This window comes from Phyllobates terribilis, unplaced genomic scaffold (assembly GCF_046119375.1).
Source record: "Phyllobates terribilis strain yellow unplaced genomic scaffold, ASM4611937v1 Scaffold_682__1_contigs__length_827410, whole genome shotgun sequence".
NCBI lineage: Eukaryota > Metazoa > Chordata > Amphibia > Anura > Dendrobatidae > Phyllobates > Phyllobates terribilis.
The window spans coordinates 47,021-72,218 of NW_027363442.1; positions in this window are offsets into that span (position 1 = coordinate 47,021).

A 25,198-nucleotide genomic window follows, 5' to 3' on the forward strand; every position below is an offset into this window, starting at 1 on the left:
ATATAGAGGATCTGTCAGCTCTCCTGTGTGGTGTAGTATATAGAGGATCTGTCAGCTCTCCTGTGTGATGTAGTATATAGAGGATGTGTCAGCTCTCCTGTGTGGTGTAGTATATAGAGGATCTGTCAGCTCTCCTGTGTGGTGTAGTATATAGAGGGTCTGTCAGCTCTCCTGTGAGGTGTAGTATATAGAGGATCTGTCAGCTCTCCTGTGTGATGTAGTATATAGAGGATGTGTCAGCTCTCCTGTGTGGTGTAGTATATAGAGGATGTGTCAGCTCTCCTGTATTGTGTAGTATATAGAGGATGTGTCAGCTCTCCTGTGTGGTGTAGTGTATAGAGGATCTGTCAGCTCTCCTGGGTGGTGTAGTATATAGAGGATCTGTCAGCTCTCCTGTGTGGTGTAGTATATAGAGGATCTGTCAGTTCTCCTGTGTGGTGTAGTATATAGAGGATCTGACAGCTCTCCTGTGTGGTGTAGTATATAGAGGATCTGTCAGTTCTCCTGTGTGGTGTAGTATATAGAGGATGTGTCAGCTCTCCTGTATTGTGTAGTATATAGAGGATGTGTCAGCTCTCCTGTGTGGTGTAGTATATAGTGGATCTGTCAGCTCTCCTGTGTGGTGTAGTATATAGTGGATCTGTCAGCTCTCCTGTGTGGTGTAGTATATAGTGGATCTGTCAGCTCTCCTGTGTGGTGTAGTATATAGAGGATCTGTCAGCTCTCCTGTGTGGTGTAGTATATAGTGGATCTGTCAGCTCTCCTGTGTGGTGTAGTATATAGAGGATGTGTCAGCTCTCCTGTGTGGTGTAGTATATAGAGGATCTGTCGGCTCTCCTGTGTGGTGTAGTACATAGAGGATGTGTCAGCTCTCCTGTGTGGTGTAGTATATAGTGGATCTGTCAGCTCTCCTGTGTGGTGTAGTATATAGAGGATCTGTCAGCTCTCCTGTGTGGTGTAGTATATAGAGGATGTGTCAGCTCTTCTGTGTAGTGTAGTATATAGAGGATCTGTCAGCTCTCCTGTGTGGTGTAGTATATAGAGGATCTGTCAGCTCTCCTGTGTGGTGTAGTATATAGAGGATCTGTCGGCTCTCCTGTGTGGTGTAGTATATAGAGGATCTGTCAGCTCTCCTGTGTGGTGTAGTATATAGTGGATCTGTCAGCTCTCCTGTGTGGTGTAGTATATAGAGGATCTGTCGGCTCTCCTGTGTGGTGTAGTATATAGAGGATCTGTCAGCTCTCCTGTGTGGTGTAGTATATAGAGGATCTGTCGGCTCTCCTGTGTGGTGTAGTATATAGAGGATGTGTCAGCTCTCCTGTGTGGTGTAGTATATAGTGGATCTGTCAGCTCTCCTGTATTGTGTAGTATATAGAGGATGTGTCAGCTCTCCTGTGTGGTGTAGTATATAGAGGATCTGTCGGCTCTCCTGTGTGGTGTAGTATATAGAGGATCTGTCAGCTCTCCTGTATTGTGTAGTATATAGAGGATCTGTCAGCTCTCCTGTGTGGTGTAGTATATAGAGGATCTGTCGGCTCTCCTGTGTGGTGTAGTATGACTCGCCCAGGGGGAATATGGGTGACTCGGTACCCGGGCCTTTACCTTCTTCGGATGTCACGGGCCCGTACCCTGGGGTCACTCTTTAAAAAAAAAGGGTTTGTTAACAGTTTTGTCTCGTGACGCCACCTGTGGTTCCCGGTAATGAGTACCGGCGCTGCTGCAGACCTCTGAAGCAGATGTTAGGGCAGCTGGGTTGGCATGGCTCTCCACAGGCAGAGCACAGCTCCAGGGCAGTGTAGATGCAGATGGTGATGCTGGGCGTTGTAGTGCAGGAGCGATAGCGTTGTAGAAATAACTGACAGAAACAGTGGGGTGCAGTCATCCGAGTTTACTCACAGTTCTTTAGCTTCCTCAGGTGCACTGTACAGGTGTCAGCCTCCCATGTCGCGCTGCGTTTACCAGGCAGGGGCTCAGCACTCTCCCACGTACTTCAAGAGCACTTAACGGGACCCCCTTTCTGTATGTTCCTTTCTTAGCTGACTTCCCGCGGTGGGTCTTCTCCCTCCTGCCATGCGCCCCGCCACACAAAGTGCCGATCTGTTACCTTGAGATCCTTCTGGGCAACTTGAAGTTCCCGGACCTTGCTTGGTGCCCTTCACGGCGGCTTAGGTGAGGTTGTGGCAACTGCACAATGAAAGTTTTCCAGCCGAGACCTGAAGTAACTCGGCTAGTCCAGGGACCGGTTCCCTTCTTGCAGCCTGATCCCCCTGACACCTGGCAGATTCGGGCGTACGGGTGCCGTCCTGCACTCACCGTACCCCCTGGGATCCCTTAAGTTACTGGAGCCTTCCTCCCTAGCTCCCACTCCTCTCTCCTTCTTGGGCATGACAGGCCGAGCCTGCCTGCCGAGCAGAGCTCCTGCAGAGCCCCTGCTCCTCTCACTTCTCCTCACTGAATCCACCCCTACACATGGTGATGTGACGCTCTCAGCCCTGCCCTGGGAAGATGGGGGTACTCGGAGTCGGGTCAGATGTTGAGAACGGGGGTGCAGTCGTGGCCTGGACCCGTTCCTTGCCCAGGGCCGTCACATTGAAAATGATGCTAGGGCTTTCCGGGTTGAGTGGTAATTGTCGACTACGCCACCTGTGGTGTCTGGTGATGCGCTACCAGCGCAACTACAGTCCGCTGAGGCCTGGAGTCATGGCGGCTAAAGTTCTCGCCGCTCCCTACAGGCGGAGCGCGGCCTCAGGGCCGGTAAAGCAGGATAAAGGGGGGGTAGTAGTGCGGCAGTAGGGACACGGCGTCGCACGGAATGGCGCGTAATGAACAGTCCGGAGGCCATAGGGATGACTTTCCAAGGCTTTACTCACATTAGAGATGGCAGAAGGAAGGCGACTCCCTGCTCCCCACGGAGTCCTGCGGTCACCAGGGACCGGGGTCCGACAACCTCCGAGCAAGTCCAGCATTCAATCGGGACCCCGCACCTGAGTGTTCCTGAACTACAGACCGTATCCTCTCCTGTCTGTGTGTGTGTAGATAGGCCGGATCTCCCTCTGAACTCCTCTCAGAACAAGGGCACGGGTGGCAGTTCTGCTCCTTCCGATACCCGATGGGATCCTCTGGGCCTACCGGGCTTTACCAACCAGGACATGGAGTAGCAAGGTCGGGTGTCGGGGGCCGGTACCCCTCTTGCAGCTGGACTCCCTCTGAATATATCAGGTGGTGAGAACAGGTGGCGTACACTGCTCCATCTGCATCCTCCCCGGGATCCATTTGCTGTGGAGCTACACTCTTTAGCTCCGGGCCTTCTTGGTCGTGGTCCTTGACCGGGTTGAGACATTCCTCGTCTGCAACCTGCCCCTCATTCCAAGGCTGGGGTATGAGGGCTGTGTCTCCATCCACTGTAGGTTCACACAGGATCCACGTTCAGGGTGGGAGATCACAATACCTCACAGTAATTAACAGCACAAAGACCAAAACCAAAGATGGCTTTTTATTAAATATGAAATTTAAAGTGTCACTAAATTGTAAGTCCTCCACCCTCACCCACTAACTGGTTCCCCTCACTCTTGGTTCCCCAGTCTCCCTGTAACCAGGAGGGCAGCACCTGGTGCATACTAGCCCCCTCTGGTGGAGAAATGTGGTGTTGGATGCCAAGGTTGGGTCCCGACCATCACGCTGTTCTTACCTCGGAGGAGGAACACTACACTCCATTACAGAAGTGCAGCATCCCTGTGGCGGTCGAATCTTCAGGGGCGCCACAGTTCTACAGTGGGATGTGCTACATAATGAAGTTTCTCTTAAGGGGCACTTGGAAGGGAAGATGTCCTTATCACCCCGGTCAGTAAAATCTTTATAGTGGTGGCAGGATGAGCCTAACCTATCTCGAGGGGTTCCCTGGGTACTTAGGGTCACTAGAACAATTACCACAGATGCGAGTCCGAGAGGGTGGGGAGCCCATCTGGGAGATATGGTAGCCCAGGGGACCTGGTCAGATATCGAAAAGGGTCTCTCCTCCAATGCAAAAGAACTTCTGGCGGTAGACAAGGCGGTGAATAATTTCTTACCTTTCCTTCAGGGCCAGAATGTAAAGATCCTCTTGGATAATCTAGTTGCGGTAGCATATGTGAACCACCAGGGGGATACATGGTCAAGATCGCTGATGAGAGTGACAGATCATCTCTTCCAGATTACAGAAAGTCACCTCCTTTCCCTGATGGCCCTCTATATAAGGGAAAAAGAAAACATGAGAGCAGATTTCCCAAGCTGCTATCCTCTGATGCAAGGGGAATGGGAACTAAATCAAGGAATTTTTACCCAAATAGCCGAAGATGGGGGGGGGGCCTCCGGTCAGGTAGATCCGTTTGCCACAAAACTAAATCGGAAGACAAAGATCTTGTGTTCCCTAAATCCCCTAGCTGTGGACGCTTTCCTGATTCGTTGGTATTTCAGCCTGGCGTATGACTCCTCCCCCCCTGGTTGGCTGTTCTTCTCATGGTAATAAGAAAGATCAGGGAGGACAAGGCCAGGGTTCTGCTGATCGCACCCTTTTGGCCCAGGAGGGTGTCCATCTACGATCCTTGGGTTCTTCCAGAGATTCCATATCTCCTTCTCCGGGGTCCGATATTCCATCCTCAAGCAACTGGCCTCCACTTGACGGTGTGGAACTTGAAAGGACACTGCCAAATCAGAAAGGTTTTTCCAAAGGTCTAGTAACCATCCTGCACAGGAGAAAACCTGTTACAACCCAGATTTATGCCACAAGTTGGAGAAAGTTTTTGTCTTTCTCTGGTTCTGGGGTTCATGGGGAGGGGGTGCCAATAGGACAAATCTTTGGAGTTTTTACAAAAAAGTCTTGAACTAGGGTTATCCACCAGCACCCTTAAAGTACAGATTTCTGCCTTGGGTGCCCTATATAGCTGTGATGTAGCTTGTAACTACTGGGTTTCTCGGTTCATTAAGGCAGCTTTTAGATCTAGACTCATTATTAAAAGCAGCTTGGTTCCCTGGTATTTAAATTTGGTTCTAAAGGCCTTGACTATCTCGCTGTTTGAGCTAATAGTCAGCAACCCTTAAATCCCTCTCTCTTAAGACCGCTTTAATATCTTTAACCTCGGCCAGGAGCATTAGTGACATCCAGGCCCTGTCTATGGCCTCGCCGTTTACTCAAATTCTGGATGATAGGCAGGATCTGGTCTAAAAATCACTCTCTCTCCCTAAGGTAGCTACTCGTTTCAACAGACTTCAGGAAGTCCTCCTACCCTCCTTTTGTCCACATCCTAGTAACCAGAAAGAGGTGGAGTTACATACGTTAGAAGTGAGGAGATGTCTGGTTAGGTAACATTCAGTTACCAAAAGCTTTAGGAAAGATAACTCGTTGTTTATATCCTACCAAGGGACTAGGAACGGTCTAAGGTCACGAAGTCCACCATAGCTAGATGGAATTGGGAGGCCATTTCTCTATCATATACAGTATAGACCAAAAGTTTGAAGTTTGGACACACCTTCGCATTTAAAGATTTTTCTGTATTTTCTTGACTATGGAAATTGTACATTCACACTGAAGGCATCAAAACTATGAATTAACACATGTGGAATTATATACTTAACAAAAAAGTGTGAAACAACTGAAAATATGTCTTATATTCTAGGTTCTTCAAAGTAGCCACCTTTTGCTTTAATGATTGCTTTGCACACTCTTGGCATTCTCTTGATGAGCTTCAAGAGGTAGTCACCGGAAATGGTCTTCCAACAATCTTGAAGGAGTTCCCAGAGATGCTTAGCACTTGTTGGCCCTTTTGCCTTCACTCTGCGGTCCAGCTCACCCCAAACCATCTCGATTGGGTTCAGGTCTGGTGACTGTGGAGGCCAGGTTATCTGGCGTAGTCCCCCATCACTCTCCTTCTTGGTCAAATAGCCCTTACACAGCCTGGAGGTGTGTTTGGGGTCATTGTCCTGTTGAAAAATAAATGATGGTCCAACTAAACGCAAAGCGGATGGAATAGCATGCTGCTGCAAGATGCTGTGGTAGCCATGCTGGTTCAGTATGCCTTCAATTTTGAATAAATCCCCAACAGTGTCACCAGCAAAGCACCCCCACACCATCACACCTCCTCCTCCATGCTTCACGGTGGGAACCAGGCATGTAGAGTCCATCCGTTCACCTTTTCTGCGTCGCACAAAGACACGGTGGTTGGAACCAAAGATCTCAAATTTGGACTCATCAGACCAAAGCACAGATTTCCACTGGTCTAATGTCCATTCCTTGTGTTCTTTACCCCAAACAAGTCTCTTCTGCTTGTTGCCTGTCCTTAGCAGTGGTTTCCTAGCAGCTATTTTACCATGAAGGCCTGCTGTACAAAGTCTCCTCTTAACAGTTGTTGAAGAGATGTGTCTGCTGCTAGAACTCTGTGTGGCATTGACCTGGTCTCTAATCTGAGCTGCTGTTAAACTGCGATTTCTGAGGCTGGTGACGCGGATAAACTTATCCTCAGAAGCAGAGGTGACTCTTGGTCTTCCTTTCCTGGGGCGGTCCTGATGTGAGCCAGTTTCTTTGTAGCGCTTGATGGTTTTTGCAACTGCACTTGGGGACACTTTCAAAGTTTTCCCAATTTTTCGGACTGACTGACCTTCATTTCTTAAAGTAATGATGGACACTCGTTTTTCTTTACTTAGCTGCTTTTTTCTTGCCATAATACACATTCTAACAGTCTGTTCAGTAGGACTATCAGCTGTGTATCCACCAGACTTCTGCACAACACAACTGATGGTCCCAACCCCATTTATAAGGCAAGAAATCCCACTTATTAAACCTGACAAGACATACCTGTGAAGTGAAAACCATTTCCAGTGACTATCTCTTGAAGCTCATCAAGAGAATGCCAAGAGTGTGCAAAGCAGTCATCAAAGCAAAAGGTGGCTATTTTGAAGAACCTAGAATATAAGACATATTTTCAGCTGTTTCACACTTTTTTGTTAAGTATATAATTCCACATGTGTTAATTCATAGTTTTGATGCCTTCAGTGTGAATGTACAATTTTCATAGTCATGAAAATACAGAAAAATCTTTAAATGAGAAGGTGTGTCCAAACTTTTGGTCTGTACATCTAGCGGCGAGGAAGGGCCAGAAGGGCTGAAGGCTCATTCCACCCGGGCTGTGGCGACCTCCTGGGCTGAGAAGACAGGTGTCTCGATAGAAGACATATTTAAGGCTGCTACCTGGTCCTGTCCCTCTACATTCCATAGACACGATAGGTTAGATATAGGTGTATCGGCTGACCTCACCTTTGGGAGAAGAGTGTTCCAGGCTGTGGTCCTTCAATAGATTACTTCATCTCTGTAATTCTCTCGTGGTGCTGTCATGGTCGACCGATAAAATATTAAATTACATACCGGTAATGGGATTTTTCGGAGACCATGACAGCACCCTTATATTCCCTCCTTTCACGTTTGTGGGAACACTCCCGTTTTATTAATTATAATCTCACACTCAGTAGGTTTCGTCTGGTATGGCAATTTTGTGATTGTTTGCTGTGTTTATTAACCTGGCGGTCCTCTCAATGCTCTGTAATCCAAACTGAGGCGGGAGAGAGGTGGCGCCCTTTTAAGCCTGTATGTTTCCTCTCCTTGGTGGGCGGATCCCCTCTCTCGTGGTGCTGTCATGGTCTCTGAAAAATCCCGTTACCGGTAAGTAACTTACGACTATTCATTTGATGGAGCAATCAAAAAGTTGTACCCCAAAATGGTATTAAAAACGGTCTTAGAAAATTGGAACACAAGCCAAACAATTTGTTTGCAAAGTTTAGAATTTTTTAAAAGCAGTAAAATGTTTTTGTTTTCTTCTGCACCATTTCACTTTATTTGGAATTCATTGCCCTTTTTTTTCTATATGTTGCACAGTAAAGTGAATGGCGTCTTTCAAAAATGCTGTAATTTTGTCCCACAAAGTACACCTCAACCCTGCTGTATTGAATAGTGTCTGTGTTATTCACTATGTGATATGTGTTTTTTTATTGTATACTAATGTATAGTGACTAGTGATGATCGAGCGTGTTCTATGAACCCATTCAGCGAGCACGCTAACAGCCGTGACACTTGCAGGCACGGCGACCTTAAAAGAAATGCCGAGCATGCCAAAATACTCGGCGAGCACCCGAGCGTGCTTGCCGAAGGGGTTGATAGAACACGCTCGATCATCACTAATAGTGACCAGATGCCTCTAAGGAATCTTTTTTGGCCTCTGTTTTACTGGTGCTTGAAGTGCAATTTTTTGTAGCTCTAATGATTAAGCAATATGCAACTATGTGAACTGCAATTGCCAATTAACAATTTAAGGGAATCCATCAGATATACCCCTCCCTCCAATTCCCATTCATGACCATGCAGGATTTGGAAAGCTAAATCCATAGACACCTCTATATCTTTTATCTGTTGCTGCATTTCTGAGTGCTCTGGGTGTAACGGAGCACTAACCAAGCCTCAGCCTTCCAAGGTTGCTTCCCTGCCCAGCACCAGCCTCTGTATCTTGATTGATAGCTCACTGTCAGTTTTTTGGGACGTCAGGCACCAAGCAAGGAAAATCAGTGAGCTAGACACTAGCACTGGGAACTTTCCCTCCGTACACGCAAAACATAAACCAAAAAAAAAGCAATTTGGCACGTTACTTAATTTATGTAGATTTATAGAATGAAATGTTGGATTTCGCATGAGCTCGATCCTTGTTTTTCACAGAACTCATATCTATTATAGTCTAGGGCTGTTCACATATTTCTGCGGACCGCGTATTTTTCACTGAAACAGGTTGACCTGTCGAATTTTGATCCAAATCAAAGTTTAGAGCTTCTCGGATGCAAAACAAAGCTGATGAAAGTCTGAATGAGGCCTTACTCTATTATTTATTTTTTAAGCAGCGTTCATTCCAGGCTGCTGTACACATGAAGAGGGTTTACACACCTAAAATACATATATAAAACACAGAAACAAGCTACCATTGACAGACTAGTATGGAGGGAGACACTGCCACTACGAGCTAACAGTGTGGATTCTGGTGTCTCGCTCCTTCCCTCAGGGTGTATTCCAAAAGCCTCCTCCAATAAGCAAGTTCTGGACAAGCTGCAGGTGGAGAGGGAGCGCGGGATTACGGTGAAGGCCCTGACTGCGTCTCTGTTTTACACTTACGAGGGAAAGAAGTATCTCCTGAACCTGATCAACACTGCGGTGAGTGTGACGTTTCTTCTTGATTTGTTTCTCTGTGCTCTTGTTGCGGATGTTCAACAGGTCACGGCAGTCTCGTCTCCTGTCCAATGACTAAATGACGTCATGGAAGATCCTTTCACTCCACCGCGAGCCATACAAGAGACCAGACGCAGTGGAGAAAAGACCGGGGGCCATCAGAAGGTAAGTATAATGTTATTTTCTCCAATCCCCTCCATGACAGCACACCTGGAGGTAGCATCCCCATCCTAATTAGGGACAGGAAAACAAGAGGTTAAATAGCCCCTTCCCCCAACAATCCCCAGTGTTTTCCTGTCCCTATGGGATGAAGAGGTTACCTGGGGTGCCTGCGGCCGGCAAGCAGGGCCCTATTAAATTTACCTGCCGGGCTGCAGGGAGCGATCGCCTCCGACCTTCCTTCCTTTGCAGCTCCCGTGTCTCCTTGAGAGCGGGACCCCCCCCCACACACACTCGCCTGCGTGTAAAGCCGAGTAGGGTTTTGGGGGCTGGGGGCCTCCTGTTGCTCCCCGGCCGGAGTCTCCTCTGTCCTCCATGGCGGCGTGCCGGAAGTCAGGCTTTTGGCCAGCGGGACGTCACTTCTGGTGCGTTCCACCGTGGAACGCATGGGGCTGCGGCGGGAAATTCAAAAGGAGAAGCCGCGGTTTGCCCTGAAAATGAGGATCCTTCACTAGATAGGTGAAAATTTGGCACTGGATCTCGGTCTCCCCTATAAAAGACCCAGATGAGAAGACTCCATTAAGGTAGGACAGAATATTCTGCTACTATGGAGGGTGCTGTTCCAAAGCCTGCGTCTGCAGAGCCCAGCGCTAACCCGGCCCCAGTAAGTACTATTAAGGGGTCCTAAGTGAAGATCATGAGGAAGATAGGAAATATTACTTTTCGTCTGAGAATATGGAGGAATTGTTGTCGCAGGTGAGAGACACGATGCAGGTGGAAGAGGAGAAGGAAACCCGTACAGTTCAGGATGAAATGTTTGGCGGTCTGAAATCCAAGAAGAAGGTAGTGTTCCCTGTGCATGACAACATTTGGAGTCTTATTTTGGATGAATGGGAGTCACCTGAGAAAAGGCTTAGTATGGCAGGAGAAATGAAGGATAGATTCCCTCTAGATGAAAAGGCGGCTAAGCTATGGATGGAAGTCCCGAAGGTTGATGTACAGGTGGCAAGGGTTGCGAAGAAAACAACCCTTCCCTTTGAAGACTCGTCACAGCTCAAAGATCCTATGGATAGGAAGATGGAAAGCCTTCTAAGGAAGGCATGGGAAACATCGGCGGCTTCACTGAAGACTAATATCGCTTCAACTTGTGTAGCTCGTTCCATGTTCCTCTGGCTCCAACAACTAGAGGAACATCTCTGGAAAGGTACCACTCAAGAGGACCTCCTAGCATCTCTTCCTTTTCTGCAGAAGGCCACTGGATTCCTAGATAGATGCCTTGGCGGAGTTGGTCAAGATTGCGGCAAGATTGGCAGCATTATCAAATTCTACGAGAAGAGCTTTGTGGTTGAAGATGTGGAGTGGGGACAACGCATCAAAATCTAAGCTTTGTTCCATTCCATTTAAAGGAGAGTATATGTTTGGGGCGGTCCTAGACGAGTTGTTGGAGAAAGCATCCGACAAGAAGAAGTCTCTGCCAGAGCCAAAGAATCCAAAAAGTTTCAGAAAGAGACCATTTCTTCTCCCTCAACAACAACAGCAGCAAGCATTTCAGTACAGAGGCAAGGGTAAAACTGGTCGCTGGAGTTACACAAAAGGGGGAAGAGGTAGGAATATCTTTCAAGGTTCTAGGCAGGACAGACAATGACGCCAAGAAGGTAGGAGGCAGAATTGCGAGCTTCCTTCCTCAATGGCAGCTTATTGATTGGAAAAGGATTTGTCGTGGCAACAGTAGACCAGCCAGAGGCTTACTACCACGTGCCAATTCATCCGGATTACAGAAAATTTCTCAGATTTGCTGTAACTCAGAACCGAGAGGTACTTCATTTTCAATTCAATGTACTCCCCTTCGGCATTTCGTCAGCACCCCGCCTGTTTACAAAGATCATGGCAGAGGTAGTAGGTTCATCTAAGGAAACTGAATATCTGCATCGTCCCATATTTAGACAATTTTTTGGTGATGGTTCCCTCGGTTTCAAGTTTGGAAAGAGACCTCCAGATGACCCTCCAGATCCTGGAATCCTTGGGATGGTTGATAAACAACCAAAAGTCAGATCTGATTCCCTCCACCAGGAAGACCTCCTTGGGAATTCTCCTGGATTCTCAGCAACAAGCCTCTTTTCTGCCAAAAGAGAAGCAGATTCAGTTGAGGTCGAAAGTTTATGCACTAAAGAACCAGAGCGGAGTGTCATTAAGATTCCCCATGTCCGTCCTCGGGTCCATGACCTCATCTATTCAGGCGGTACCTTGGGCTCAAGCGCATTCAAGGGTCCTTCAAAACTACATCCTTTCCTGTTGGGACAGATCTCCAAGTTCCCTCTCCAACAGAATTCATCTGCCAGAGAAGGTGAAAGCATCTTTAAATTGGTGGCTCTGTCCAGGAAATCTGGAGAAAAGTTCAGCATGGATTCAACTTCCCTTGTTATCCGTCAAAACAGACGCAAGCAAAAGGGGATGGGGAGCAGTAGTCTCCCACGTGGCCTTCCAAGGGGTCTGGTCGCAAGAAATAGCAGAGCAGTACTCAAACTTAAGAGAAATGAAAGTGGTGGAAGAAACCCTATGGGCAGCCACTACTGTGCTTCAGGGGTCGCATGTCAGAGTCTACTCGGACAATATGACAACTGTAGCCCACTTGAGACATCAGGAAAGTACAAGAAACAGGAGGTTACAGATGATCTCCGAAAGGATCTTCCACTGGGCGGAGCATAATCTACTATCCTTATCGGCTCTGCATCTGAGGGGCTCCGACAACTATTATGCAGATCTTCTGAGCAGAAAAGACATTCATCCAGGGGAGTGGAGCATGAACTCGAAGATATTTCAGATGATTGTTCAAAAGTGGGAATACCCAGATGTGGACCTGTTTGCGAACCAGGAAAACGCAAAAGTAAGAGCCTTTTTCTCTTTGAAACCCGAGGATTCAGCAACAGGGATAGATGCATTCGCTCACCCTTGGAAAGTTGGGCTCGCTAATGCTTTTCCCCTGATTCTGTTAATACCAAGGACTTTACAAAAAATCAGGTCGGAAGGGGTCAAGACTATCCTAATAGCTCCAATGTGGCCAAAAAGAGCATGGTTCGGAACATTGAGCAGTCTAAGAATGGATGATCCATTGATGCTTCCTCGAATCCACGATCTGCTGCATTAGGGCCAGATTTTCCATCCGGCCCCTCAGAATTTGGCTCTAGCTGCTTGGCTTCTGAGACCGCCCTCTGAAAAGCCAGAGGCTTCTCAGTACAGGTGATCCAAATGTGGCGCCCTGCTGTGCATTGGTGCCACAGAACCCAGAAGGGTGCATGGATGGATTTCTCCACAAGAGGCCCTCACTACATACAAACACCTCTACCTTCCAACTCATACCAGCAGAGGGAGCCCAGATAGAGAGAGAGCCTGAGAACGTGCCGACGCTCAGATAGCGGTGAAGACGCAGCACGTCAGCTGCCTAGTAGTGAGGGCCCCGAGTGTGGCCAACGGCAAGGAGAAAAAGGGGAGTGAAACCAAGGGGGCAGAGGAGCACAATAAGCTCACCCCGTTATATCTACCGGACACCGGGTCCGCACCTACAGGGACCCTTTACACCCAGTGGGGATAACCGGAATCCCAGGAGGACTACAAGTCCCTGGCAAACCTGAAGGCTAGACACACACAGGATCAGGAACCACGAAGGCCCCGACGTCCAGGGAAAGTGGTTACCAACCAGAGGTCCTGTTTCTGAGCATCTGGTGAAGTAAAAGCAGGACACATAAGCTATGCCCAGTTGCAGGCTGGCCAGGAGCATACATAGGGACAGACACGGATCAGGAGGCCCTATACCCGCTCCCTGGGGAGAAGTCCAAAAGTGCGCCCTTCATCTGGAGTACCCTGGACCGTACCTAACAGCTGTACCAGTAAAGGTAATGAAGCAAATCCCCTGTCTCTGTCCGTTACTCCTGCTGTGCCATCGCTTTCCCTGCACCACAACGCTCAGCGCAACCTGCATCATTTATACTGCCCTGAGGCCTGCTGCACCTGTGGGGAGCCGTTCCATCTCAAGCTGTCCTGACATCTGCCTCGGAGGACTGTTGCAGCGCTGGTGATCCTCACCAGACACCACAGGTGGCGTCACGACAAATTCCCTACAAATAATTCCTTTTGGCACTGACCGCCCTGGGCCAGCCACCGCGATAATCCCCGCAGGCAGTCTTAGGCCCGGCTGCCGGGTGCCCTGCGACACCCCTGGGGGCGAGTCACATACACTGCAGAAAAGCAGAAAACCAGTCACAAATTCCATCTATGGAAAAATCTAGAAAGCTTTCAAGCTATGGTATGAGCCTCGTCCATTAGATCCCTTTCGGCCTGACGTGGCCAGAATCTTGGATTTCCTACAGAACGGTCTGTCTAAAGGATTAAGACCAAGCACGCTGAAGGTCCAAGTCTCGCCTTTATGTTCCTATTTTGATGCTGATTTGGCCCAAAACAGATGGATTAAGAGGTTCATGATAGCTGCTTCTCGGATTAATCCAACAAGAGCTAAAATAGTTCCACCTTGGGATCTCAACGTAGTTCTTAGAGGTCTAACTATGCATCCTTTCGAGCCAATAGCCGAGGCACACATAGACAAATTGTCTTGGAAAGCGGCATTGCTTGTAGCTCTGACTACAGCCAGAAGAGTGAGTGAAATCCAAGCCCTGTCTATCAGAGAGACTTATTGTCGTATTTTGGAGGACAGGATCATCCTCCAGTTGGATCCTTCTTTTCTACCTAAAGTGTCGTCTAATTTTCATATGTCTCAGCCCATAATCCTTCCGTCATTCTGTCAAAATCCATCAAATAGCAAGGAAGAAGAATTCCACGCGTTGGATGTAAGAAGGAATATAATCCGCTATTTGAGGCAGACTGAAACCTGGAGGAAGGATCAGAACCTATTTGTCCAATATGGAGGCCCCAATAAAGGAAAGCAAATTGCAAAAATACGCTAGCAAATTGGATTAAGAAAGCAATTTGTGAAACATACATAGTTCAAGATTTGCCTCCTCTGGAATCCTTGAAAGCTCTTTCTACTAGAGCTATGTCGGTCTCCTGGGCGGAAAAAGCTGTCATGGAGGGGATTGGAGAAAATAGAATTAGACTTACCAGTAATTCGGTTTCTAAGACCCTCCACAACAGCATGGGTAGTTCCCTCCATCTCTTTATTGATTGGAAAAATCCTTAGTGTTAATAAATATTTAGAGCATTCATACTGTGTGGTCCTTTGAAAACACTGGGGATTGTAGCAAGGAGGGGCTATTTAACATCTTGTTTTCCTGTCCCTAATTAGGATGGGGAGGCTACCTCCAGGTGTGCTGTCGTGGAGGGTCTTAGAAACAGAATTACCGGTAAGTCTAATTCTATTTTCTTTTTTTACCATTTTTATTCTTTTTTTCAACTATTAACTTGGTCACACTATATAAATACATGCCGGTTGCAAGGATTTATATAGCGTGACCAAGTTGTCAAGCACTTTCCAAGTGATGCTAAAATCGCTTGGAAAGCAGTTGACAACCCGCATGCGGACATGCATGTGAAAAACGCTTCACTTACGTTTACCAGGGAGATGCAGAAACACTCAGGAAAAATCCGGAGCATTTCTGCATCGTGGGCATGTGGCGCCCCTGAGGGTTCAGTCGCCACAGAGGTATTGCACCTCACCCAGAGGTGTGGTGTCTCCCTTCACTCAGGTAAGATGGGAGTGCTGCAGAGAACCCCCCAAAACACCTGCATCCAACATTACACTGCTTCAGACCGGCTGGAAGGGCAACATGCAGAGCGCAGCTGCTGAGCCCTGTCCCTGGCTGGAGTGGGGGAAACCCAAAGGTAGGGGGAACCAGTAGTGGGTGTGGGTGGAGGAAGCAGTTAGAAGGAGCACACAGTAGGTATATAATGGGAAGCAATCTTAGGGTGGCAGTTCAGAACAGAATGGTCAGTCAGTACAGTACAGACGGTCAGTGAGGACTGTCTGGGAGCAGAGGCTCAGCAGGAGCTCTGCTCCACAAGAAGGGCCCGGGATAGAGGCCCCGGAGGGGAGCAGGGAGTAGACTCCATTCTAAGAAGGGATCCCAGGGGTACGGCGCGTGGAGGACAGCACCCGTACACCCCGCATCTTTCAGAAGACAGAGGGATCGGTTGCTGCATTCTAATCTCCAGGGGGTGAGGTTGGTCCCGGATCCGACGTATAGGAAGGACTTCAGCATACCCGAGCGGGATTGAGAGTGGGTAGCGCAGGGCAGCAGGGAGAAGGACCTAGTGTGAAGACGGTCAAAGTAGGAACACGAGAAAGTGGGGTTCTGCCAAGCATTCCTAAACTTCCTGAGGAAGGATTGAACCCCTGCCAGGGTGACCACGGCGCAACGTGGGAGGTCTTCACCTGTAACGTGCACTTGTGTGTTTCCTGAAGAACTGTGAATAAAAATCTTGGACGACTGCACTGAGTTGCCTCCGTCTATTCCTTCACTGGTGTCATTTCCCTCCCTGCACTATAACGCCCAGCGCACCCTCCATCAATTTACACTGCCCTGAGGCCCGATCCACCTGTGGGGAGCCGTTCCATCTCTAGCTGCCCTAACATCTGCCTCAGAGGACTGTTGCAGCACTGGTGATCCTCACCAGACACCACAGGTGGCTTCACGACAAATCCTATAAATAATCCCTTTTGAACTGACCGCCCCGGGCCAGCCACCGTGATATTCCCCAAAGCAGCCATAAGGCCCGGCTGCCGTGTGCCCCGCGGCCCAGGGGGCAGCGAGTCACCACTTGGCGTCACGAACAGGATATGTGACCAGCCCGCCATCTGCGGGTAATGTGCGCCTAAAGAAGTGTTTTCTGCCTTGAATGTGGCGCCCGCCCCAGAAGAACGGGTACCATTATGTGCGTGCTAAAGAACAACAGAATGGAACCTCCCGTCGTGGGCCGAGTCCCAGAATGGCGCCAAAAGCAGGCCCTGCCCCTTGCAACAGTGACTGTCCACATAGATGTGTCCGTCAAAGCGGGGAGGCCGACACAGGGAGTGACCGACAGCAAAGTGCCATGGGACCGCCCCCGAAAGAGGAGAGGAGGTGGAGAGAAGCTGCGTAAAGACCGGGAGGTGTCAGGCCGAGCTGACGCAGTCGCGGGAGCAGGTAGGAGTGATGTCCCTTTCCCAAATGCGGCTGGCGCTGCTTCATCCCTGGTCCCCCTGCAACCTGAGGCTGATGACCAGGCTGGGTCAGCCTGCAGAAACCAGGGGTTCCCCCGGAGGGGGCCCCACTGTTAAACTGTTTTAGTTAACTGGACTGTACATAAGTTGCCCGGAAGGGTGCAGTTGACTTCATGTTTGCTACCCAGTTACCCGTCAGGGTACAGAGACTGACAGGCTGAGGACTGTGAGAAGCCGGACGTTGACATTGTACATAGTTTAGCACTTCTTAAAGTGCATCCTATTGGTTTTATAATTACAAATATACCTCAGAACAAAAACCCGTTTGGCGTGGCGGAAGACGAGGTCCAGGATTGGATCGTCTATGCCCTGCAGCCATGCCCAGGGCCTACGTTGAGGGTTTGTGGACGGGTCCCTCATGCTGCTACTGTTGCACCCTGGTGCTGGAACTGTCTTGAAAATTGTTTTATATGACAATGCTCTTATGATGTTTTATAATGTAACCAGTAACATTAAAAGAAATGTGCCTCCCATAAAGGGAAGAAATGTTGTTTTATGGTCTTATATGCGGATGCATCTTAAAAATTTTGCATGTCAGTTATGCCTGGTTTTGCTCTGTTCCAGCCCGCGGACGTGCTGTGTTTTACCGGGGGGGGGAATGTGGCGCCCCTGAGTGTTCAGTCGCCACAGCGGTACTGCACCTCTCCCAGAGGTGTGGTGTCTCCCTTCACTCAGGTAAGATGGGAGTGCTGCACGGAACCCCCCAAAACACCTGCATCCAACATGCAGAGTGCAGCTGCTGAGCCCTGTCCCTGGCTGGAGTGGGGGGAACCCAAAGGTAGGGGGAACCAGTAGTGGGTGTGGGTGGAGGAAGCCGTTAGAGGGAGCACTTATACAGTAGGTATATAATGGGAAGCCATCTTAGGGTGGCAGTTCAGAACAGCATGGTCAGTCAGTCTACCATTGGGCCATATAAGACGTTCTTCATCTCCCGTTGCAGTGGGGTTTTTATTTGTCAAAAAAAATGACTGGGGGTTGCGCCCCCGCCTTGATTTTCGCGAGTTTAATCGGATCACGGTCTGGGATGCATATCCTCTCCCTCTCATCCCCGACCTCTTTAGAAAAAAAATTGGCTCCTACGATTTGATTAAACTAGACCTCAGGGGGGCTTATAATCTCATTCACATTGAGGAGATGAGTGGAAGATGGCCTTCAATACTCCTGAGGGGCACTATGAAAAGCTTGTGATGACATTTGGGTTGACTAATGCTCCCGCTTTCTTTCAACACTGTTAGTGACATTTTTAGTCATCTGGCAGGTAGATCACAACAAACCAATCTTGATTACATATTAATTTACTTACCTCCAGTCACATCAGGTACATATCAGGCAGGTCTTACAGATACTCAAAGATAATAAATTATTTGTCAAACCAGAGAAATGTATGTTCTCCATTCAGGGTTAGTTCTTATCATTCACCGTTTTTGCATGGATCTGGCCAAAGTCCGGACGGTACTGGATTGGTATTATATTCAAGACTTAAAGGCGTTACAAAGTTTTTTGGGTTTCGCCAGCTACTACTGTAAGTTCATCAAAAACTTTTCGGTAGTGGCCAAACCTCTGATGAACGATTTTGCCAAATAGAAAAAAAAAATAAAGATTTTATTATTTTACTTTCCATTCTTGTAGCTAAACACAATCCAGCTAAGTTTAAAATTGAAATGAAGCCCCTATACCCCCCTCTCTAGGTGCTTCTGTACCAACTCCTCCCTGGTCCAGGATGGTCTCTATATCACGGCCTCCAGCAATAACCTATTGACACATGATTGTGGCAGCCCTCACGTGCTGATATATCACACTGCCAATAGAAGTGGGAAGCGGCACAGAAATCACAAAATAAAGGCAGTGTTTGTGGTAATGCAAGAATCCAACAAGCAGAGTAATCCACACGTCATACAACAGCCCAACATGGATGATGAAAAGCTGCGTCTTCAGGCGTCTGTGTAAGAACATCACATTTTTGTTTTCCTTCCAGAATAAGCACCAAATGGAATAGCTGAATGCCAGGATACAGAGACCGGCGGGGGGCAGGGAAGCGCAGTCCGCTGGATTTTGTGCTGGTTTCACAAGCGGTCACCCTGCAGTTTTCTCCGGATAATGCTGTGGAGACTATTCACAACACATCTAATAATTGTGAACCTTCCACTCACATGTTTATTATCTTGTCCGCTGGTCAGACTGGGGGGGATGAAAGCTGGACAAGGGATGAAGAATGATCCTTATTACATATAATGGGTGCACTGAGCGATTGTGAAAAGTCGCAGAGGACTGAGAGCAGAAGGGCAGAGGGTTTCCTCTTCCTCACAGGGACCAGCACAGAAGCCGGAGCAGAAGGGCAGAGGGTTTCCTCTTCCTCACAGGGACCAGCACAGAAGCCGGAGCAGAAGGGCAGAGGGTTTCCTCTTCCTCACAAGGACCAGCACAGAAGCCGGAGCAGAAGGGGAGACAAGGGCTGAGCCACTTACACAGACAGAAAGCTGAGGAGAGGAGGACATGTTATTACTCCAGGATCCGCTCCATTCATTCCCTATGTGGCATTCAAGCGCTGAGCTCGGCTTTTCCGGAGCCCCATAGAGAATGAATGGAGCTGCAGTTGATCCCTGACTTTCCACTCCTTCCCGATCAGACGATGGCTCGCAGCGGTCAGACCCCACGATCAGTAAGTGATCACCGAGCCTGTGGATAAGTGATAACTTGTTTTCTTCAGACATCCCCTTTAAGTAATGGAGCATGCCAGCAGAGAAGGTGGGAGGAGGCGCTGGTTACAGGGGAGACTTTACCTCTGGAGGTCGCATATAGGGCATGTGAGGGGCGGACACTTCCCATATTCATCATTACTGAACCTCCGCTCTGTGCGGCTCTTATCTGAGCTGCAGGAGATGCAGCAGTTACTAATCAGCCGCTCTCCGTTCACTTGCAGCCGTCCGAGCTCTGCTGTGCCTGTTAGGGGTGAAGTTAGGGTCCTTCGAGGCATCTACTATGCAGCCTGCACAGCAGATCACAGCCCGAGCACAGCGTCTCCGGGTAAATCTCCACCTTGTGAGTTGCTTCTTGTGCAGCAGCCCCATGCAAGTTGCTCTGCTCTCCTCGGCCAGCTCCTGCTGAATACTGAGCTCCTCTGCCCAATCTAGGAGCTCAATAGCCCTGATCACGTCAGTGGTAGCCCAGCGCTGCTGGATCAGATTTACAAATGGCAAACTAATCAGCCCTAGGTATTTCTAATATGTGCAGAGCAGGCGACATAAGTCTGACCGGTGTCCTCATAGACCTTTCCTCAGCCGGGGTCTAATAGGAGCAGTAAGATGGCCGTCATGGGGTCCATTGTTAGATCTCAGCTGCCATAGAAACTCATTGGCACCATGATCATGCCTCCCTCTCCTGTCTAAAGTGCCTAAATGCTGTGGAAGCCCCCTACTGTGTCATACAATGGATTAAGCTGCCAGGATCAAGGTTGGCTCCACTGTGGGCAGCTGAGGCAGGAGCAGGACTGTGTTACACAGCCACACTTCTGCCGCAGATCTTGTAAGGACCTGCCTGATGATAATGTGTCCTATAGAGCAGGTCTTGGTACCGGACTGCCCTGTACATATTTACCACTAGCTGGGAACCAGTTACTTACAAGGTCTAGTTTCGGATGTGTTTCCAGGATCTGTAGTTATCAGCATTTTATCCTTAAGGCCGAGTTATAATATCACTGTAACACTCTCGCCCTGTACCTGTATGCCTGCCCTGTGTGCTGCACAAAAGTATATAACAAAATGAGTGTACACAGATATCTATCTCCTGAATGGTATTACTGCTAGATCTCCTGTATATAGAAATATGAGGTTCTTAGCGCACATTTTGAGCAAATTGTGCGAGCCCATCCGCCAACGTCAAGGCGACCTCTTCAGATGGGTCCCTACACTAACATTACACTAACTTACTAACTGGGACTAGTTTTTTGTATTATTATTATTACCACCATTTTTACTATTTATTATTATTGCATTAATGCAATTAATTGTAACTGTTATAAAACTAATTAAAAAAATGTAATTCTAATTTTTTTTTATTAATCTTGTGATTCTAATAATGGTATTACTAAAATCCCTATGCCTAAAGCTGTTGATCCAGAAGAAGGCAAAAACCCCAGGACACCTTCAGCCAATTTGTGTCATAGGAGAAAAATTCCTTCTTGACCCCGGCAAAAGGCGATCAGTCCTAGGACCCTGGATCAAACCTAATAATGTTATTACAAGTTATATAATATTACACTAATTATTGTACTACTGGAGTTATTTTAATTTGTTTTTATAAATCTATTTGATATGGTTATTATTACATTGTGCTATCTTATTACAGTATTATTCTTCTTTCCTTTCACTACTAATACTGCCCTAAACCTACAGTGTTGATCCAGAAGAAGGCAAAAACCCCAGGACACCTTCAGCCAATTTGTGTCACAGGGGAAAAATTCCTTCTTGACCCCGGCAAAAGGCGATCAGTCCTAGGACCCTGGATCAAACCTAATAATGTTATTAGAAGTTATATAATATTACACTAATTATTGTACTACTGGAGTTATTTTAATTTGTTTTTATAAATCTATTTGATATGGTTATTATTACATTGTGCTATCTTATTACAGTATTATTCTTCTTTCCTATCACTACTAATACTGCCCTATACCTACAGTGTTGATCCAGAAGAAGGCAAAAACCCCAGGACACCTTCAGCCAATTTGTGTCACAGGGGAAAAATTCCTTCTTGACCCCGAGAAAAGGCGATCAGTCCTAGGACCCTGGATCACACTGCTATTCTACCTACTACTATTACTACTGTTATTTTATTACTTTCTTACTATTATCACTAGTATTATTACTCATATTACACTAATATGGATATACTACCACTATATTACTACCATCCCTTTCCCCCTAGGGATCTTAAGGTGCAGTTCTGTCCTCCTCCTCCTATTCTGTCCTCCTCCTCTTCCATCCTCCTCCACTTCCGTCCTCCTCCTCTTCCGTCCTCTTCCTCTTACGTCCTCCTCCTCTTCCGTCCTCCTCCTCTTCCATCCTCCTCCTCTTCCGTCCTCCTTCTCTTCCGTCCTCCTCCTCTTCTGTCCTCCGCCTCTTCCGTCCTCCGCCTCTTCTGTCCTCCGCCTCTTCCTTCTTCCGCCTTTTCTGTCCTCCGCCTCTTCCGTCCTCCTCTTCCGTCCTCTTCCTCTTACGTCCTCCTCCTCTTCCCTCCTCCTCATCTTCCGTCCTCCTCCTCTTCGGTCCTCCTTCTCTTCCGTCCTCCCCCTCTTCCGTCCTCCGCCTCTTTTGTCCTCCGCCTCTTCCATCCTCCGCCTCTTCCATCCTCTGCCTCTTCCGTCCTCCTTCTCTTCCATCCTCCTCCTCTTCCGTCCTCCTCCTTTTCCATCCTCCTCCTCTTCTGTCCTCCTCCTCTTCCATCCTCCGCCTCTTCCGTCCTCCATCTCTTCCGTCCTCCGCCTCTTCCGTCCTCTTCCTCTTCCGTCCTCCTCCTGAGACGTAATAAATAGCATTAAAGCTGCAGTAATTGTTTATATTATATATACACACTGCTCAAAAAAATAAAGGGAACACTCAAATAACACATCCTAGATCTGAATGAATGAAATATTCTCATTGAATACTTTGTTCTGTGCAAAGTTGAATGTGCTGACAGCAAAATCACACAAAAATCATCAATAGAAATCAAATGTATTAACCAATGGAGGCCTGGATTTGGAGTCACCCCCAAAATTAAAGTGGAAAAACACACTACAGGCTGATCCAATTTTGATGTAATGTCCTTAAAACAAGTCAAAATGAGGCTCAGTATTGTGTGTGGCCTCCACGTGCCTGTATAACCTCCCTACAATGCCTGGACATGCTTCTGATGAGGTTGCGGATGGTCTCCTGTGGGATCTCCTCCCAGACCTGGACTAAAGCATGGTGGTGCAACGTGACATTGGTGGATGGAGTGAGACATGATGTCCCAGATGTGCTCAATGGGATTCAGGTCTGGGGAACGGGCGGGCCAGTCCATAGCTTCAATGCCTTCATCTTGCAGGAACTGCTGACACTCTCCAGCCACATGAGGTCTGGCATTGGGCACAACCCCCATCTGTGGACGTCTGGCCCTCATCCCACTCTCATGGAGTCGGTTTCTAACAGTTTATGCAGACACATGCACATTTGTGGCCTGCTGTAGGTCATTTTGCATGGCTCTGGAAGTGCTCCTCCTGTTCCTCCTTGCACAAAGGCGGAGGTAGGGGTCCTGCTGCTGGGTTGTTGCCCTCCTATGGCTCCCTCCACGTCTCCTGGTGTACTGGCATGTCTACTGGTAGCGCCTCCAGCCTCTGGAACTACGCTGACAGACGCAGCAAACCTTCTTGCCACAGCTCGCATTGATGTGCCATCCTGGATGAGCTGCACTACCTGAGCAACTTCTGTGGGTTGTAGAGTCCGTTTCATGCTACCACGAGTGTGAAAGCACAACCAACATTCAAAAGTGACCAAAACATCAGCCAGAAAGCATTGGTACTGAGATATGGTCTGTGGTCTCCACCTGCAGAACCACTCCTTTATTGAGTGTGTCTTGATAATTGCCAATAATTTCCCTCTATTGTCTTCCATTTGCACAACAGCATGTGAAATTGATTGTCAATTTGTGTTGCTTCCTAAGTGCACAGTTTGATTTCACAGAAGTTTGATTTACTTGGAGTTATATTCTGTTGTTTAAGTGCTCCCTTTATTTTTTTGAGCAGTGTATATTTTCTCATGTCATGTATTTACTACTAAAAGTAATTTTTTACATTTAGGTTTCATTAAGTGTTTTTCACCGGCTATTACAGACTTATTGTTTCCCTGCACATTCAAGTTTTGTGTTTTCTTTGGGCATAGATCAGCTAATAGGCACTCAGGAAAAAAAAACAGATTAAAGATCTACAAACTCTCCCTTAAGACTAAGGAGCTCACTGATAGATTCTCAGTTAGCTAATTTTGCAGCCAGCAATAGACAGTGCAGCACAGATGCTACAGAAGGCAACATTTTTAATGAAACTCAATTACAGAAATCAATTTTAGCCCCAAATACTTGCATTAACGTAAAAAAAAATGGCCCCAAAGCTGGATAACCGCTTTAACTCCTTACCAACATCTGCCGTACATGTATGGTATAAGTCAGTAGCGGGTGTATGGAGCAGGGTCAGCTCGCCCCGTACATGGCAGATAATGGCTGTGACAAACAACCAGGACCTGCCTCTAACAGCTGCGAGTGGAGCGAAGATCTGCCCACCACTGTTAACCTGTTCAGTGCTGCTGTCAATCTCTAACAGCAGCATTAACAGCGCGCCAGCATTGGGACGCGTCGTTCCATACGCCCACCGGCGCTCCTGTGACGCGATCATAGGGCGCCGATGGACTGCTATGACATCCGGGGGTCTGCTGAAGCCTCCGTGTCTGTCATCATAACGCTTCATTTGGGCTGTAAAGAAGACCGTGGTTTTGCTATATGGAGCATTACTGTGGTATCGCTGTATATAGCACAAGCAATCAGATGATGTATACAAATACAGTGAAAAAAAGTATATATATATTTATTAAAACCCCACACGTTCAACTCACCTCCCACTAAAAATAAAGATAATAAAAATATACACATTTTGTGGTATGGTCTCTTTCAGAGAAATACAATCTATCAAAATATAAAAAAAAAACCGATCAGTGAACACAGAAAAAAATTCAAAAAGACAAAATTGCATTTTTTTGTTCGCCTCAATACTGCAGAAAATCCTGTAAGAAGCGATGACCATGACATATGTGTCCCAAAATGTTATCAATAAAGTCCTCTTGCCCTTCAAAAAATAAGCCCCCACACAGCTCCATCAACCCGGAAACTGAAAATGTTACGGGTCTCAGAAAAAATGGTGACAGCATCAAAAAAAAGTTTTTTTCTTTTGCCAAAACTATTGGAGAAGTTTGGTCTTGCTGTAATCACACTGAGGAGTAGGATCCTATTACCAGGTCATTTTTACCACACAATGTGCGCCGTTAAAATCGTTCCCAGAAAAACAATGTCAGGCTTTTTTTTTCGCACTTTTACTGCACTTGGAATGTTTTTACCGTTTTCTAGGACTATGTGGTAAATGAATGGTGTCATTTATAAGGACAGCTCATCCTACAAAATAACAAGACCTCACACTATGTGGACAGATATCAAAAAGTTAGAAAAGTTGGAAAAAGCGGAGGAAAAAACAGAAAAAAAACATAAATTGGTTATGTCGGGAAGGGGTAAAGCTGAAGAAACGCATGTAAGAGCAGAATATGGAGGAAGGTCAGATATCACAGCCTGGTGGATACTACCTGCTCCATCGCTGGCAGAATACTCCACCCCCATGGTGTCCGCTGATATCTTCTCTTGTAGCAACGTCTCCAAACTCTATAAAACATCGGGAACAGTCAGCAGAGGGTTTGATGATTGGCTCATATTGGCGATATACTCAGGGGCATTACTGGGGCCAGGGAAGATTGGGAATGAATAGCGTATTGACTGTTAGAGATGTGATCTCTTCCATTAAAGGGGATGTCTAGTTGGAACAAGTTATC